Below are 20030 nucleotides of genomic sequence, written 5' to 3'. Positions count from 1 at the left end.
TGAAACAGTTCCTTTGGATGAATTTATGGTAGATGATAGAAATGTCATTTTTGCACCTCAAGAATCAGCTGAAGTTTCTTTCCTTATGATTGAAGAATGTAATGAGAATCCAGCTGTCATATCATATGAAGATCACCTACCATATTGTCTGACCACCGAAGATTATAGCATACAGGATTACCTTTCAGATTCTTCATATGTTTCATGTGCTGAAATGTTTTTCCAAGAAGAGATCTGCTCATCTACTTGTTCAGAATTTTTTGAAGCTTATGAGCATACTTCTACTGAAGCACATGATGAAGGTAGATCAGAATTTGAAGCAAAGGAAACCTTGTTCTTTCCGCAGGAGGTGGCAATGGCAAATCTTCATGTTTTTCACGATCCTCTAGCAAGTTTGTTGCAGCCAGCAGTGATAGTGTTTATTGCAGTATTCAGTGATGAAGGAGAATATGGTCAACTATGTTTTTGGATGCCCAGTGAGAGGTTTGTATTGTTGACCAGAAGATCTGATCAGGAGAATCAATCAAGAAGGCATCTGCTTGATTGGTTGCATTGGCATTTTGATATAGTTTGATGTATATTGTCTTGTAAGAGACACAGGTGGTTGTCATCATGATTTCACATCTTGATGGATTGCTGCCGTTTTTCCAAAAGCTTTGTAAAGTTCTGTTTCAAGTCGGTTTGAGTCATAGTCCTTTGAAAGTTTTTAGTTTATAATCCAAGTCAAATAAAGTCTGTTCGAGTATGGTTATATTTGTACTAGTTGACTCCATTGCCCAATAAGGCACTGGTCTGCTCTCCCAAGAGGTCTGAGGTTCTTGGCACCTCCAAGGAGCTGCCATCCCCATTGGAGCCAATGTTAGTGTCGGTCTTGAGCCCTCCATCGGTGATCAATAGCTCTTTGCATATGCATAGGTAGGTGTCTCATTAGTGTCAGTTTTGCATCCCGCTAGGCATGCCATAAAACTGAATGGAGGGCTGGTCTTTGTTCCCTTCTTGGCTTTGCTGGAATCAGGTCATACCATTTGAAAAAACCTTGTGTCACACTTGTTTCATTTTTGTCTTGAAATTCCAAGTCTAGGTATAGGGTTTCGGTCAAAATCATTGCCAGGTCATGAGTCAAAAGTCTGATGGTCTTCAGCAAGCCAGAAGGAGGTTTGTAATTACGTTTTATTGATAGTTTTCATCTGCTACAGCTTATTTTTACCTTGGTTTTAAAAAACTCTGTTTTTAAACCCAAGGTCATGTGAAAATGGCAACAATAAAGGAAATTTTCAAAAATCTTCAGAATGCCGGCAACAACCCTGGTTTCTTCCTCAGAATCCATCAGAGAATCAACCTGCAAAAAGAACCAAGTGAAAACACTCAAAAAATCAATTTCAGGCAAAGTGCAACTTAAAAAAGAGTGTTAAATTAAATGCCAAAACATGCAACATTTGAAAGTGGGTTTGATGTTTTAATTTTTTTTTAAATGTGGACCTATAAAGACCAAAAAGCCCTCTTCATGGCCTCATTATGCATTGACAAACTTGCAAGACACAAAGAGAGGCAAAGAGGGCGAATTTGGGCGATTTCCAGCAAATTCCAGGCTTTGGAGGGTGCGTGACCACTCCACAAGGGTGCGCGACCACCTGGGTGGTGCGCGACCACTCCATCCAATTTTCGCAGTGTATTTTTGGTCACATGCGACCACTCCAAGGAGGGGCGCGACCACTCGTTCCGCCTTCACAAAAACTCACCCAAACTTCAATTTTCTCTCAAATTCGCTCGTGGATTCTATAAGATGGTCTGGCTATTGCACGGGAGCATAGCAGTGGTGCAATATCTGTAGGAGACAGGGTTATGAGCAAGCTATTTGTAGACATGAATGAGACAGAGGATAACGGCCCCCAACGCCAGAAAGAATGACAGAGCCAAGGGTAATGGGAAGAACTCCTTATTCCTAACAGCATAAGGTCCATTGTTTGCCTCAATTTACCCAGCTTTTCCGATGAATCCTTGGGGCACCCCCAGTGATAAAAAATCGCGAGAGAGAGGGTTAACACCCCCATATGTAGATGATGGGAAGCTGGAAATAGTTGGTTTCCGAAATGGTTGGCATGGATTTGTTTTACTTGCTCCACATGGTCATGAGACACGCCTTGCACAGGCACACAGTGTTCGATTTGAATTTCATGAGGGTGCCCCAGACCCCGTATATATGAGGATGGATGGGGATTTGTTTTTTTTTTGTCTGCTCTCTAAATTTGTCGTTGGTAACTTGGTACGTGTCTGCGTTGATCGTGGTCTGCTCCTGCATATTTATTTGTACGTTTTCTTGCTTTGAAAATGGACGACAGGGTTGTATTTCTTTATTGGGTTCTAAGCAGACTACAAATGGAAACATATCTCAGCTGATGTGAGAAATGAAACATCTGATGGAGTTATGGAGTTTGTTAACGCTGCAAAACTGGAAGGCTTACCAAAGATCATCAGTATTCAAAACAGTTACAGTTTGCTAGTACGGTGTCATTTTGAAGTTGATCTGGTGGAGGTGTGCATGCCTCAACATTGCAATGTTGGTCTTTTGGCATATTCTCCATTGGCTGGTGGGGCTTTGACTGGGAAGTATACAAATCCTGATTCTGTGGCATCGAAGAAAGGGCGGTTTAATCTCTTTCCAGGATACATGAGTCGCTATAATAATTCTTTGGCTAAGGAAGCTACTGAAAAGTATATTCAATTGGCACATCAACATGGCCTTACCCCAGTTCAAATTGCACTTGGTTTCACACGTGATCGCCCATTTGTGACAAGCACAATTATTGGTGCAACATCCATGGAACAGCTTAAGGGAAATATTTCTGCTTTCACAACAACCAGAATTTTATATCCAGAAGTTATGGAAGGAATAGAAAATATATTTTCCAGATACAGAGATCCAGCGATGAGATAGTTTTGCACTCAGGATTTTCTTTTAATTTCCAGTTTGAAAACCCAAGCAATGACACAAAACACATGCCAGATACAACATTCTGCTTATTCAACATGGGGTCCCTCTCTCCATTGTGTGTATTTCCTGTTGAATTTAGATTGGACCTTGATTGCGCGAATTTCTGTGCTCGATTTGATCAGAAGATGCCATCTCTTTGGTGATTAAGGTGCTTATAAGAAACTCAGGCATCACGTGGCAGTTGTTGCCATATTTAAGGTGTTCGTTTCATCTAAGGAACAATATGGCGCACGTCTTTGACACCTGCTCTTCACTTCAAAGTCACCTGAAGACACCTGTTACCAGATGCATAAGAGTATGCGCTCCAATTGTTAGGCTTTTGGTTAGAGATTTTCGAGGGGAAAGTTATTACATGTTCTATTTATGTAATTCAGGTGAGACAGCGCAGGAGTTTTTGGGTTGATTTGTTTTCTTTTACAACAGAGACTTATTTAATGTATTAAGAGAAAATCATTGGAGAAGGAGTCAACAGGGAATGAACGCTTTGTGACCGCCATTCAAACGGTGCCAGAACAGCAGAATAGGATTCGATGCCTATTTCCAGACTTCATTCAAAAGGATCAGCGCTCCATATGTCAGTCATCAGAGGATTTTTAGGAATACGATGTTTTATTTTAGCATAGATGAAACAACCTTTTCTAAATTTTTGTAATTGTAGTTAAAACAGCGCCCCTGTTTTGGGCAGCATTTGTTATTGATTGTATTAAAATTTCATTTTGAGGAGAGTTAGAGAGGGGAGATTTTTTCTGAGTGCTGAGTGCTGGAACAGAGCTTTCATTGTACAGTTTTTGGCAGAGAATTTAATGGAATTTCACAGCTCTGTTTGCTGAGATTCATGTGGTATGTTGATTTAGCATAAGTTTTTCCCTTTGTCTCATATGTAAACTGTTATGTTTCATTCACCTCATGATCATATCTATTTGAGCAAATGAAGTGATTAGGTAGGAATTCATAGTATTGTATGCTCCTCCTATAAATTTGTTCACGTTCGATGTTTTCTTCTGTTTGACAAGGATTCATCTCTTATGCCCTTGTCAGCTCCTCACCAGTCTTGCCATCTCATTTAAAATCTAGATTTGGTGTTAAATTGCTTGCCTACCTTGCCTCAGTTGATAATCTGTGTAGTCATTATATTTCTCTGTTCAAGCTGTGATTTTGCCCATGCGGCCCAGAAAAGCCCCGTCATTTAATTAAAAACCCCAAGCAAACCTTCCTATATCAATTTACTAGCCTAAAATCTTTATTCTTAATTGGTCAGCCTAATCATATTGAAAGATCTATCAAATCTGACCCGAGAGAGCCTTCTCATACCTCGTAGGGCTAGCTACGAGGTGAAATGGTTTGATGTAGCCTTGAGAGTTTGCCTATCTCAGCCTAGGTGAATTCCAAGCGCTAACAGAAACCTCCTCCCAACGTTGGCTTGGAATGGATAAAGGTTGTAATAGACCCGGTGTCTTAATTGTTTCAACTTTATTTTGTTGGCAAACCAAACATTCCGCCACAAACTTTTGAATATCTGATTTAAGGCCATCCCAAAAAAATTCCTTCTTAACCCTGTGGTAAGTTTTTAAAAATCCTGAGTGCCCTCCTAAGGGAGAAGTGTGCAATTCCATAAGAATCTTTTGTTTTAGCTGGGAATTCTTACAGAGGTATAAGCGATCTTTGTACCATAACGAATCATTTTGCCAGCTAAATGTATCAGAAGTACTGGAATCTTGTTGTAGCTTTCGAATAAGTGCCCACACTTCTTCGTCATTCTTCCATTCCTCCTTTGCTTCGTTTATCCAATCTGGTTGGATAATAGAAATGGCACACAACAATGCTTCCATATCCTCATCCTTTCTTGAGAGTGCATCTGCCACCACATTTTGCTTCCCTTTTTTGTAGATGATTTCAAAGTCATAACCCAACATCTTTGTGACCCACTTTTGTTGCTCTTCAGAGGATAATCTTTGTTCTAAAAAGTATTTAAGGCTATCATGATCCGTTTTTACCTTGAAGTGTCTTCCCATTAGGTAGGGTCGCCATTTCTTAAGTGCATGGAGTATTGCCAACATTTCCTTCTCATAAATAGCTTTGCTTAAAAACTTTCCCTTGATTGGACGACTTTCAAAAGCAATGGGTCTTTCATCTTGCATTAGAACAGCACCAATTCCATTTCCTGAAGCATCACATTCCACAATAAAGGTTTTTGTGAAGTCCGGTGTAGCTAAGACCGGTGCTTGGCACATTGCCTCTTTAAGATGTTCAAAGGCCTTTGTTGCTTCTGGAGTCCATGAAAATGAATCTTTCTTCAATAATGTTGTTAGAGGTGCTGCTATTCTCCCATAATTCTTAACAAACTTGCGATAATACCCTGTCAACCCAAGAAATCCTCGCAGATGCTTTATGGATGTGGGGATTTTCCATTCCTTAATGGCTTTAATTTTGCTAGGGTCTACCTTAACTCCTTCATGAGATACAATATGACCCAAATATTCCACCTCCTGGACTCCAAAGAAACATTTGGATCTTTTTGCATATAATTGTTTCTCCTCCAATAGTTGTAGCACCTTGTCAACATGTTCAACATGATCCTTCCAAGACTTGCTGTAGATTAGTATATCATCAAAAAATACTAACACAAATTTTCTAAGGAATGGTTTGAAAATTGAATTCATCAAACCTTGAAATGTTGAAGGTGCATTGGTAAGGCCAAAAGGCATGACCAAAAATTCATAATGACCCTCATGAGTTCTAAATGCCGTTTTCGGAATGTCTTCAATCTTCATTCTGATTTGATGATATCCCGAACGAAGATCCAACTTGGTGAAGTAAATTGATCCATGCAATTCATCCAGTAATTCATCAATGACAGGAATGGGGAACTTATCTTTAATAGTGAGCTTGTTGAGCTCCCTATAATCTGGACACATGCGCCATGATCCATCCTTCTTGTGCACCAATACTACTGGAGCTGAGAAAGAACTTTGACTCGGTTGAATTATACCAGCCTCTAGCATTTCTGCAACCATACGTTCAATTTCACTTTTTTGGACATATGGATATCTGTACGGCCTGATGTTTGGAGGAACACTTCCTGGAATCAGATGAATAGCATGATCATGATCACGCATAGGTGGGAGACCTTTGGGAGTCTCAAATACCTTGGAATGATTGTCCAGACTTTTTGGAGATCTGGAGAAATAGATGATTCCAATGTGGAAACATCTAGCGAACATAATTGTGCAATTACACCTCTTTGCTCCTTTTTTAGAAGCTTTGTCATGCCATTAGAGCTGATTATCTTTCCTGGTTTCCCTGCAATACCCCTTAATTCAACTTCCTTTCCTTCCACAGAAAATTTCATGAAAAGTTCTTGAAAATTAAAAGCTATTGTACCCAAGGATTGTAGCCATTGGACTCCTAGTACAACATCAGCACCTCCCATTGGAATGGAAAGCATTGGGCTAGTCAATACATATTCTCCCATGGATAGCTTGATATTATGGCACTTTCCAGAACAATTTATTGTTCCTCCATTTGCAATCATCACTTGACACTCTGGTGCTGGATATAGGAAGCAATTCAATTCTTTTGCTACCCTACAATGAATAAAATTGTGGGTGCTTCCTGAATCAATCAACACTATTACCTTTTTCTTCTTGATTTGTCCTTCTATCTTGATGGTTTGAGGAGTGGTAATTCCCGCCAATGCATTACAAGATATGGTCGGATTTATTTGTTCTTCATCTAGGCTTTGTTCCTGGAATATATCCTCTTCTTTTGACCTTTCTTGCTCCTTTTCTTCTTCCTCTTCACAATCTATGTAGAATAATTTCTTCTCAGCACACTTATGACCTTTTGTGTATTTGCTATCACAATTGTAACAAAGCCCTTTTGCTCTTTTTTCTTCCAATTTTTGTGGTGTCAACCTTGTAGGTTGTGGAAGACTATGGGCAACAACACTTCCATCTTTATAGTTGTGAATGGTATGCTTCCTAGTTGCCATAATTTTGCTTTCCATTTTTCTTGCTAACCTGAATGCCTTCTCTAATGAATCAGGTTCCCAAAGGCGCACATCATGTTGGATATTATCCTTTAAAGACCCTATGAACACATCAATCCTATGCTCCTCTGGAATATCTTTTACCCTTATGTTCAATTTTTGGAACTCCTCAATGTGCTCCATTATTGAACCCTTTTGTTTGAGACTTATCAATTGGCTAAAAAAAGTGTTGCTTTTTGTATCCTCATAATGTGCTATCAATTCTTCCGTAAAAATTGCCCAAGTGATAAATTGTTTACGAGAACAAAGCCATTGATACCATACAAACTGATTTGGTTCCAAATATAAAGTTGCCATACGTACCTTTTGTGTGTTTTGCACATTATTGAGATCGAAGAATTGCTCCATCTGTAATATCCATGTGGCGGGATCCTTGCCATCAAACTTCCTCATATCGATTTTTGGAACATGGTGAGTCTTCGATCCAACATTAGAGTCTATGGAATCATGATTAACATTTCTTTTGTTCTCATCATGAGTTTCCTTTACTACCTTTTCACCATTAGTGACCCTTTCTTGTAGCAAGTTCTTCAATTCTTCCATGTTTGTCTTCAAATCTATCTTCAAATTTACCATCGAATCCTCCATCTTAGCTTCCATGCCCTTTATCTTAGATTCCACGCCATTTATCTTAGATTCCACGCCACTTATCTTAGCTTCTGTTAGCTTTTGTGAGCGTGACATTTGTTGCACTTGTTCTTGTAATTTTGATATATCATGTAGCATTTCTTCCTCTTCTTCATGAGTCATGCTAGAGCTTTCAGGTTCCTTACTAGGTGTTTGCATTTTCTTTCCTCGGGGCATCAGTTACCGATAATAATGCTTTACTATGCCCTTTGAATTCCGTTAAACCAAGCTTACATAAAAATTAAAAAAAAAACTACACACCTTTTTTCACTTTATAGAAGCCTGATATTGAATCTGATGTATCTCTGTAATTTCAGATCATCCAGTTCTGAAATTGCTACTTGTAGTAGCCTTCTGCGTCCTCTTTCCAATGTCACAAGTCTGAGCCAAATTGGATTCTCCAAGTAAGAGTTATGTGAAATCTCCCACAGTGACTTGCTTTTAGACTGGTTCAGTAGAGCGAACTTGTACGATGTGCCACGAGTCACTGTTTCAACCTTTGAATCCGAAACACACATACAAGAAACTACAATCCGTCCTCTTTCTGTACCTTCTTACGAAATTTCAATCCAATCCCCAGAGAGAAAGTTATGATGATTTTCCCCAGGTCACCTGTTTTGAATGTAATTCAGGAGTCTGCAAAAAGACCAACTTCCTCAGAGCATATCTCCGTAAATATTGGGCGAAAAGATCTGAAATTTGGACCCAAGGTTTAGCGCGATTTATTCTCAAATGGGTTTTTGTTTCGACTTCTGAAACGTCACAGAAAAAAAGTTATAGCGAAAATTCCACGATGACCTGTTTGGAGCAGCGAAACCCTAGAATCCAAAGCTCTGATACCAAATGTTATGAAACCAGCTCAAGAAAAGATAGAAAAGATAGATCAACGCCTTAGAATTCAGCCTCTTCGAGGGGGAAACCTCCTTTACATTACATAAATGAACAATTCTTGGATGATACAAATGACAAAATCTCCTTTCTATATATAGGAGTCTAAGGAGTCACAATATAATCCAGCCGACCTAACAATAATAATATAAAGCCACAAAAATAACAATAGAGGGATTCTATGGGGCACAGAAATAACAATATGGGGGTAATAGGGGTACAACAATATAAATAAGGGGTATAACTACAATAGTAATGGGATAATCACTAGTATTATAGGGACCCAACAAACAGACTGGCACAAGTTTCTTCACAAAACCGTCTCAAGTGAAGAGAACCCCCCAGAGAGTCCAAGTGAGTCTAGTCGATGTCTGCTCCAGGTACAGTGGGATCTTCCCTCCACCATCACCTTAGGAAAGAATCCTATAGATTATGGTCACTATGGTTACCAACAGAAACAAATATACCTGGGGGAATAGTCTACGATCCGATACACATGCAAGGGCAGAGTAGCAAAGCTCAATCCCCTTGAAGGCTCCTTGACATAATCCAATATTTACCAACAAGTGACCTCAGGCTCCTCGACAATGGTCAATCTAAGGTTTACCATTTTTAATATGTGTATGTCTGCTATCGTTCCCAATGAGGAAGGATTGATTACCCCACTGGTTCAGATATGATCTCGTGCTTGACTCCTTTAGGAGGAGCTTCTCATAGCATAGATGTAACAATTGGAATTTACTTCCTATCGCAAGATATAGATACTTGTTTGTTTTAAATATCTTTGAGAGTTAATTACTCCCTACTCTAAGATACTAGCCTAAGCTATGTTGGTGATAAGAGCCCTAGAAATAAAAAGATTGCTAGATCAATTTTACTTTAAGCGTTATTTTTATAGGTTGTTTCTTAAGTCAAAAGTTATGGAGATGAAACTTTATGGTATGAAGACTCGACTCCAAAACACTAAAAATGCACCTAAGATGATAAACAATTCTTTTTCTTCAATGAATTTCTAGCTAAAAAAAGATTTGAGAATGCAATTCTTTGAAAATCAAATCTTTTCTTCAACATATAAATGAAAAGAAAGTCTTTTGTCTTTTTCAATAGACTCAAAACGAGACTACTAATTATGCTCACGAAAAATCCCTTTTCTTTTTCAACACTCAAAAACTACAGAAAACAACTTCTTTCAAAAGAGATTCTAAAATTTCTAGAAAACACTCAAAACTATGAAAAACTATGCTTGAGATCTAAAAATTTCTAAAAACCTAAAGTAAAAGCTTTTAAAATTTCTTTTTGAAGATGTTTTGCTTAGTTATTCAGCAAACTAAGGACTAATTCGTTCAGAATAACAAATTAATCAAAAAACAGCCAGCTATGTTTTCTTTTTTAAAAATGAAATTCAAAACTTTCCAACAAGTTCGTTCAAATCTTTTCTAAGAGAAAACGAGATCTATTCTCACCAAGGGAAGATTTCACAAATCAGTCAGACTCATTAAGAAGACCAAAAAGACCAGGGTAATCTAAGGTTTCTTAGGCTTCTAATCTCTGAGTTATTACAAAGACCAAGCGAATATCAAACTAGGCACACAAAACTTCTATAAAATCACCTAAAACCAAAATACCAATGGAATTCACTTACAAGAATTTTCTGACAAGACACATGCAGATCTGGGCAGAGGCTAAAAAACATAAACAAATCCTAAGCTTATCTGGATGAAAAGATTTTAGGTTTTTCAAAAATTTGACAAGGTCCGCAGGCTTCCGGTATAACCAGATGCGGTACCGCTCTATGTAGTAAAGTAACAGTGCGGGGATGTCTGCACTGTGTTACAAACAGAATGTGCGGTCCTCTTTCAAAAACATGAAAAAACAAAAAAAAATTCAGAATCTAAAACCTACCCAACCCACACACATCAAGCAAAAAACCAAAAACAAGAAAAAGTTTCTCAAGTCAAAGTAAAAGTAAAGGCAAAAACCCAAAATACAAGTCCCCAGTATGGTCACCATTTTGTCGGCCGGATAAATCATTCTTGCAGAAAAGACCGACTTCCCTAGTAACAACTGATATCTAGCGACAAGCAGAACAGGTAAATCTACCTTTCTCTAAATATATTGCGATCTATAAATAAAATCCAAGAGGTGTTTTAGACCCTACCTTAAGTCCAATGCTAGTTTGTGGCAGCCACGCTTCGACCGTCCGAACAAGTTTCCTTTTAAGAACCTGCAAACACAAACAATCACACATAAAATAACACCTGCATAGCCAATATAATAAATCATATTCATCGTGGTGATCAAGGAATCCATGAAATAAACCACAAAGATAGCTTATTGAGAAAAATAAACTTGATTGTATTAATTTTGAACAAAGAAGAACTTTACAATCTTTGGTGCCTTGATGTTGTATAATCTCCTCCCAGGGTCCAGACAAGAATCTCCTCTACTTTGACAAGCCTCACACTCTTCCCAATGAGATCAAAAAAGGTATGTAATCTCTCCTCTCAAGCTCAATTAGGAAGACTAAATTCCAACAACATTTACCCTCAAAAATATTCAGCTTTCAACCTCCTAAGTAACCAGCACAATGCCTCATTTTATAGTGCAAAGGAAGGAGGTTACAGGTCCACCTATGAAGGGATAGAGTCCTCCTTCAAAGGGATAAGCTCCTCACATCAAGGGGTTAGCTCCTTTATGTATGGGATGCCTGAACCCTAAAGGAGCGAACTTGCCACCTCAAGATTCCCTCTAGAAGCTTCCAGAAATGACCCAAAGTGAGTTTTTGAGAATGTACTTGTGCCTTTTTGACTTTTACAGGGGTCCACACCCTTTACACAGAAACAGAGCAGTCAGGTACGCAGGGGACATGACCAGTGGGTGCGGGACCGCAGGTAATGCTAAGAGAAAGTGCGGAACCAGAGTTTTAGAGATTTTTAAGGGCTTTCTCTCATTTTTCAAGGTTTGACATGAAGAGTTGAGGTTTAAGACTTGCAAAGGAGGAAAGTGTGAGTGGTGATAGACTCACACTAATTGCAGAATGTCATGGTGACAATATTTTGTGCAACAATGTCCATTGGAGTGCGACTTTACATTACATTGCATTTACAACATACATATGGCTCATAATAGTGATGTGGCCTTTGACAACTCATAACACGACTTGACATGGCACTGCTGACATAGACTACCTCGTTGAGGTGGCAATGTCAAGTTGGTACTGCTGCTGAGTGATAGATGTGTTCTTGGATGTGCTTTATCCTCTCCTCTGCATGGCTTCATGATGTGGGGTCTTCAATTATCTTTGGTCTTGAGAGGTGGTTTCATGCATGCATTCCCTTCGCTTGTTCTTGATAAACTTCTTTGTCCATCCAATTGTATGTGATTCTTCAAATGTGTTCTCTCATTCTTCTCCTTCTTCATTCTCTCGCCATGATCTAACAATGTACTTATTCCTGCAATTCACTCATGATGCGACGACATTAAAGCCAAAACCTCCTTGTTTAAGTTGAAGCATTGTTATCCATGGACTGGGCCTGACACAAGTGACGGGCTGGAAAAGAGGGCCCAATAACTATGCATTGCATAGTTCCAGGTGACAGGCTAGGAGATTTGTCATTGAGACTACGTAAAGCACAGATCAGGTCTCGTTGAGGAACTCCAGAGCACGGTCCTTACTGCTAGGGAAATTTGCACAGAGGCCATTGGGAGGCAATATTGTGTAGTTGAGATAGCCAGTGACTGATGGAGTATGGGTACCTGGGAGGCAGGCCTGCGTGATTTTTAAAGGCAAGGCAGGACTAGAGAGTAGAGGGGCCTGGGAGGACAAGTTTGTGTAGCTCTTAGGATCAGTGAGTCCTGGCTGAGGGGGGGCACTTAGGAGACACTTCTTCATAGTTCTGGGAGACAAGGAAGGCTTTATATTCTAAGCATTACCGGGTTCCAATAAGAAGGGAAGAAGCTTGCTAACTGATCTTGCAAAATGTGTAGTTCAGGTCAGGCTGGGAGAAGTTACTGCACAATTCTGGGGATGAAGGCAGGCTGCTCAGCTCTGAAATTGCGTAGTGCAACTTGCCTTGGGGTAGTGAATGTGCACTGCGTAGCTCCATGTACCAAGGTTGAAGCACTAAGGGCTCAGACTGTGCAGTGCACAGTTTAGTTGGGGTCTGGTGAAGGTGATTTTCCCAGTCAGAAGAATTTCGTAGAAATGGCTAAGTGCGAGAAACAGGTGAACCTATGAGGAACTTACACTTTTGTTCACACACTTAGAATATTTCAATGACATGACAATATGGACCATTGGAACAATAAGACAAGGCATTACCCTCTTTGAGATTGTCCTATAACAAAAAGTGACAAGTGCCACAATTGAGATGAACTCAGGATGACCGCGACGACACTTGTGTGATAGTGCTTAAAACTTTGTGTATGAGTGTGATAGATGTTTACATAGCTAGGGAAGCTCGAATGCAAAGGAAAAACCTTTGAAATCACCAGAAAAGGACCACAAGCAAGGTAAAACAATCAAACATGCAAAAAGGCGACACAGTTGACCAAACAAGCAAAAGGGGTGAAAATATTATAAGATAGCTCATGGAATGAGCTCAAGTGTTTACAATGATAAAGGGAAAGACCAAGGAAGGCTCCAAAATTTAAGTGCAAGCCAAAATTTTGGAGGGCATTGCAGCTGCTACAACATATTTATATGTATATATGTATGTATGTATGTTGTTGTCTGACAGGGTCATTAGGAATCATTCTTGTGGAGGAATGATTGCTTATGTAGGTGAATGACGTGAAGAGATTCCTAGTTCATGAGGAATCAAGTGGGAAGAGTAGCCTGACACATCTCTAAGTTTAGTATCATGTGGATATGAATTGATATTATATGATTATACTATGTGTTGGCTTAGTGGATCCTGAATCGGGTTCAGATTTAGTTGCACCAAACAAATCCCTACACTACTGGCCCTTTCAGCATCAATGCGTGGAGCGTAGACTGAAGTCTCACCCGAATCCATATGGGGGGATGTTGGAACCAAGTTTCTGCACCCAAAGATCAGCGTAATGTTATTTTATGCCCTAAATCTGCTTTCGTGCAAATTGATAAGCCCTTATGGCTTATCGATGTAACTCCCTTTAATCAGCCTCTAGACCTCCACGAAGGTCTACGACTACCTTTCGTGGATCCTGAATGGGTGATTGAACTACTTACGTGCATCAAAGATTACTCTTAACCCATTAATTGCTCAGATTGGCTTAAGGGTTTGATAACTTCAACATACAACAAGATAATCTTCGCGTAAATAGTTAACATTAATTTCATTCATATAACAATATAGATCAAGTAAAGTCACACATCAATACATCATTATTTCATCAACCCATCATTTATCACAACATAAAACGCATTCATTCGTAACAGAAGTAAATAGGTGAAACACAATAATTTCTGCAATAATCTTCTTTATTGATAATCATTTCAGCTTACATACTCAAGACTTCCCTACGCACTCAGTTGCAGGGGTTCGTGCACTCAGCTACGGACTCTACTCTAGGTCTTTGCGCAGTTGTAGAGTCTTTCTTCCTACTCCTCTTTGCTAACTCTCTAGACTTCTCCCATAGACAAACTTCCTTACTTGCCTTAGACATCCTAAGACACACCTATTTATACAATCCCATGGTCTGCGGACCATGGGTAGATCCTCAAACAACCGACTCAAATTTCATAAAGAAGGGTAAAATGCTTTATAACTCTCTAACTATCTACGCGCTCCACGACCACAATTTGTGGAGACTTCATATTTTATGCATCAAAACTTGGGCTTTTGCCCCAAAACTTCACCCAAGGGAACCCCTCCCAACAAGCTCCCAACACAAAGATCGTGACTCACCCTCAAGTCACTCGGCTGGTGCAGAGATCTGTTGCGAAGATCCCCCAGCTCCACTTGTGCAACTACTACTTCGGCCGCACTCTGCGTGGCTACCTGCTTGATCTACTCCACCATCTGCTCTATGGATGGTCCTGCACTATCCTACTTGATTTTATGTTGCGTACTCTACAAGTTCGCCAATTTTAACTGAATATTTCCATAGACAATGTAGGCCTCATCCAACCAAGGCCCCAATCTGGCCTTAAGAATGGCCTCCTTCTTCTGCACTACTTCCACCTATGTAAGCTACTACTTTGCCTCCTGTAGCTTGGCAAGGTGTTGTGCTGTAGCAACGATGTGCGTCGTCACCCTCACTTCATCATATTGCTACTGGAGCTTGCAGACTTCTATATTTAAGACCTGTAGGGTGGGATCCTTCTGTAGGGCCATGACTACCTCCATAGCCTGCTCAAAAAGCGCGGTGTAGTCCACTACTGCAACATCCATCGTCATGAATCCATCCTTCACAGTAGCTTCGCATTGTTCCCTTACCTCTAGCGGGGTTAAAGGTTGTGACTTCAACTCTAGTTCAGTTATCTTCAGATTTAGGTCAAACTGGACTCTAGCTGCCTTTTCCTTGGCGTCGCACATGCCCGCAGCAAGCTTCCTAATCTTTGCTTCCAACGACGCTTCCTCTGGGATATGCAATTCTAGCATTTTTTTGCATGCTTCTGCCACTATGGCCGTGAGTTGGCCGTTCTGCGCCTGAATGTTCTCCTTTTCCCACAACACCTTTGTATTTTGGGTGAACATTTGCTCATTTTTCACCCTATATTCATTGATTAGGCTTAGCGCGCACTGCTCCCGAGCTCTGAACTCTGTTATCACACCTGCCTGCAGCGTGTGAAGGTACTCATTGGGGAGCGTGTCCAGGTTGAGACCGATGTTCTTCATAGAACTCACGATGACCTTGTCCTCAGGCACCTCCGCGCTCAAGGATCCATCTAGCAATGCGAATACCAAGAGATCCAATGATCAAACCATCTCTGCTACTTGAGTGGTCCCTGGTGCCAAACTCGTTGATGCAGCACTGATCTACCCTGCACCTACCTGGATCCTACTCATCTGAATCTACAACTTGCGCATATCCTTCTGAATGGTACTCAATGCTTGCTCTTGCTGTTGTTTGAACTGCTGCAGCAGTTTTGCAGTGGTATCACGAACCTTATCTCCAATCTCATTGAGATCGTCGTCTGTGAGCGTGATTGGGTCCAACAATGGCTTTGTCACTTTTGATTTCTTCTGCGGCCCTTCCCTGTACCTTTTGATCTAGAAGGGAGTGCTCTGCTCCTCCTGACCACCACCGCCCTACTTTGATTTCTCCTCCTCCTCTACGTGGGGTGATGGGGACTTACCACTACGTTCAGAGTCATGCTCTTCTTGTTCGATCTGCTGCTTCACGGTAAGCTCCTCTTCCACCCGGGCTGTCTCCTCGGCCTCTTTTCTATGCTTCTTGACCATTGTTGGACCCTCTGCTTGGCCACTTCCTTCTTTTTTCTCTCTGCAAACTTGTTGGTGCCTGCGGCCAGATCGGATGGAGAATGCCAATTTGTAGGCTATCTCTTCATAGTTTCTTGAATGATGTCGTCCGTGGCCAAGTATGGCAGGTCAAACCATTTTTGTTGCAGATCCTTTCGTGCCCTGATGTATACATGATGTAAATCTGCTTTGAACTTTGCATACTCTGAGAGTTGTTCAAACACCATCGGAGACAACCGCAGCTTCTGGTTGATGGTCATGCACAGACTGGCCTCCATCAAAACCCAAAACATTTTGGTCTCTGTGACCCGAGTGACATCTATTTTCGCCAAAAGGGATGCAAACTGGGCAACCTCTCACAATCCCTTGTCCACAGGAGGAAACTGACTGTCCTTCAATAGATCCCAAGATACTAATACGATGGAGAGTAACAACCACGCGTAGTGGAATGTTTTACTCTCATCCTACACCTCTCAACAGTTCACAAGGAACTCGCTACAAAGGTAGAGCCCCCAATTGAACTGTACGCTCTCCGCACACTGTGCAGCTAGTGAAATAACTAGCGCCAGATCCTCATCCGCGTGGCATTTTCTCATGACCTTTCCAGTAAGGATATACATGGAAATCTTCACCTCGGGGTCAGGGATAGATGTGATCGAGTACTCGTGCAGCTTCTTCACTAGATTTAACTTTTCCTTCATCCTTTTAGTGAGGTCGCGCTTGCTCGTCTTTCTGCCAAACTCCTTGGCTGAATTCAACCCTGAGTGCGGAAATAGCATGATCCGATGGATCAGCATATCAACAATAAGTATCGGTGCACTCAACCGCAAGCATTCGTCATGTACAAAGGTCAACAATTACTTGGTAATAATCAAGTTGATGTTGGAGCAGTGGTAGTGGGGCACCCACAACAGGTTGAGCAACCCCGACTGATTCACTCTGCGAATCCACTCCACATGCTCCGACGTGATGACACTTGATTCCTTATAAAAGGATGTCTTCATGTACTTTTATGTTTCCAGGTGGGGGAACCTCTCATGATCTGCCAAATCCCAATCCTCTAGATTTAAATGTGGAATCTGCACCAAGTGCGGACCATTCGAATGTAATGCTCTCCAATAGAAAGGGTGTGTGGATCAAGAACTTCTTTGCATCTGGATCTTTGGTGATTTTTAATTTTCCCTTGCACAGAGAGATATAATCCGGAAACTTGAATATAGGATCCACCCCCTCGGTGTCTATGTCCTCCGCACCCTTGTCGGCCTCCAAATCCATCACTTCCCCTTATCCTTTGCAGACGGTTTTTCTCTCTTCTAGGCTTGTGTAGAAGCATGCTTCTGTAGTGACTCGCGCACCAGCATGGGCTTCTTCTGCTTGTCCTTCTTAGGTTTGATGAATTCGCTCACTGGTGTAGGTTTCGGCCTAAGTGACCTCAGCGCCGTAGGCACAGGAGCTGGAGCCTCCATGCTCATCACCTCTGGAGAAGCTACCTCAGAGGCGAAAGCTCCTCCTGTACTAATAGTCTCTCCTGTTTTGGACATCGTGCTAAGAATAAATTGTTGGGTATCCTCAAGTAACTTATCAAGTACAAAACTAGCAACCAAATAAACAAAAACTGAAGGATTCATAAACAATCGACAACTCAACACAGAAATTCTAAGGATGCAAAATGTTTCTCGTTCGATGGCCATGTGTAATTTATAGGAAATTTCGAATTCAATTTCAACGGTTCCCCCCAAAATTCGTCCGTAAATTGTAAATTGGCAGCATATTTCCAAAGATTTCACTCTTAAATTCGGCCTTAAATGTTGCCCCCCCATCCTCTTAACTGTCTCCTCACTATAAAATCATGAACAATGACTGTAACGATCACTTTCTGGTTGTTCTACATGGTCTCTCCCCTTATAGCATAACTCCCTTCGCGCTTCTTTTGGTACTGTGACATCGTCCTTTTGCGCAACCCCCCAGTCGCGAAGCTCTACAACCCAGGCAGTGTAATTTATAGTCTTGTGCATCCTTGCAGCTGCCTGGGGTGCTAAGACTATGCTATCGTCATGTAGTCATTAGGCCAGATCCCCGGTGGATGGCTTCAATCAGCTTCCATTTACCCTTCCCGGAAATGGATCTCCATTGAACTTCATTAGTTGAACTACTCCTCCATTTGTAATCTCTTTGATAACATATGGTCCCAGCCAGTGAATCTGAAATTTCCCTGGAAACTTATCAAACTTACTATCATATAATAAAACCAAATCATTTACCTTAAAGGTACGTAGTTTTATGTGTCGATCGTGCCAAGCATTTTTGCGTTCCTTCGGAACCTGTTGATGGAATCCAGCCAAAAATTGATGTTCTTCGAGCTCCATTAGTTGAACGAGTGTTTCTTATAAGGCTCCGTGGTCTGCCATTGTTTTGAAAGTCGCTATGCATAGACTAGGCATGATGTACGCTATAGGCATTACAACTTATATGCCATAGACCAACCTAAAAGGTGTTTGACCAGTGAGCTTTTTGTAAGTAGTTCTATATGCCCATAACACAGCTAGTACACACACGTCCCAATCATTTTGTTGTGCATTGCAAACCTTTGTTAGTGCATTCTCCAATATCTTATTAAAAACCTCAACCATCCCATTAGCCTGAGGATGATATGGCGTACTCTTTTGATGGTAAACTTGGAACTCTTCTGTCAATGTGATGATCGTTTCATTGAGAAAATGCGTACCGTGATCACTCATAAATACCTTTGGGCAACCAAACTTGGTCAACACATACGCAAATCAAAGTTTCGCTATTGTTGCCCCTGTACAGTCCTTCACAGGTCATGCCTCTACCCATCTGGTCAAATATTGGGTCGCGGTGATGATAAACCACGCACCTGTCTTCCTAACTGGGGGTTGAATTGGTCCTACAAAATCAATGGTCTATTTATCAAATGGATGCAATGACACCTGCAGATTCAAAGGCAGCTCATCCCTCCGTGATGGCTTGCCCGTCCTCTGACATGAGTTGCATGCCCTACAATATGCTTTAGAATCCTTATTTAGTGTTAGCCACCGCAACACAGCGCGTAAAATCTTCTGCGTGGTTGCTTTTCTGGCATAATGTCCTCCCGTAGCTCCTCCATGAGCTTCAGCGAGGATACTGTTTCATTGAAAGTCGGGCACATAACCTCATAGTATTTCTTCCAGTCCCGTTTTATACAAATGCCTTGCAATCATAGAGAAATATTCCACAAGCACCACCAATTATTTCTTCTACTGAATGGTGTATCCTTCTGGAGACGTCCCTGTGGTCAAGAAATGGATAATATCCGTGAAGTAATTACCCGCTACGCGCATCATGAAGAGTTGCATGTCAAGAAGCCCTTCCTCCAAATTGGTAGGCTCTTCTCTTGTTTCAATGCGTGACAAATGGTATGGCCTTGCATTCAACCTTCCTGGCTTCATAATCACCTTGAAATCATACTCTTGAAACAACAACAGCCATCTGCATATCCCCCCCCCCAACATAGGCTTATTAACTAGATATTTCAATATAGAATGGTCTGTGTACATCTTGAAATGTCTACCTAGTAGGTAATGTCTGAACTTCTAGAGCGTGTATACCACAGCCAAGCCTTCGCACTCTATCATTGAATAATTCTTTCAGCCTTTGACAACTTCTTGCTTGCAAAAACTATAGGATGATCCAGTTCTCCTTCGCCAGCCTATGTCAGCACTGCTCCTAGTGCAATACATGAGGCATTTACATGCACATGGAATTCCTTCTTCCAATCTGAGAATACAATGATTGGCATGGTAACCATATTTTCCTTTAAGAAATCCAAACTGCGTTGACATTCTTCATCCCAATAGAATGTAGCATCCTTCTTTAATAGCTTCTTCATAGGCGCGATAATATTAACATAACCCTTAATGCACTTCCGATAGTATCCAGTATGGCCTAGCGTAGCGCGCAACTGTTTAACACTAATTAGGCCTTCTAAATTGATTATTACTGTGATATTAGTAGGTTCCACCATAAATCCTTGCCTGCATACCACTTGACCCAGCAAGATCCCAAA

Source organism: Pinus tabuliformis, chromosome 9 (assembly GCF_031772625.1).
Source record: "Pinus tabuliformis cultivar Carrire ecotype Pingquan chromosome 9, CPIR1, whole genome shotgun sequence".
In the NCBI taxonomy this organism is placed as follows: Eukaryota; Viridiplantae; Streptophyta; class Pinopsida; order Pinales; family Pinaceae; genus Pinus; species Pinus tabuliformis.
Note: the sequence above shows the minus strand (reverse complement) of the source record.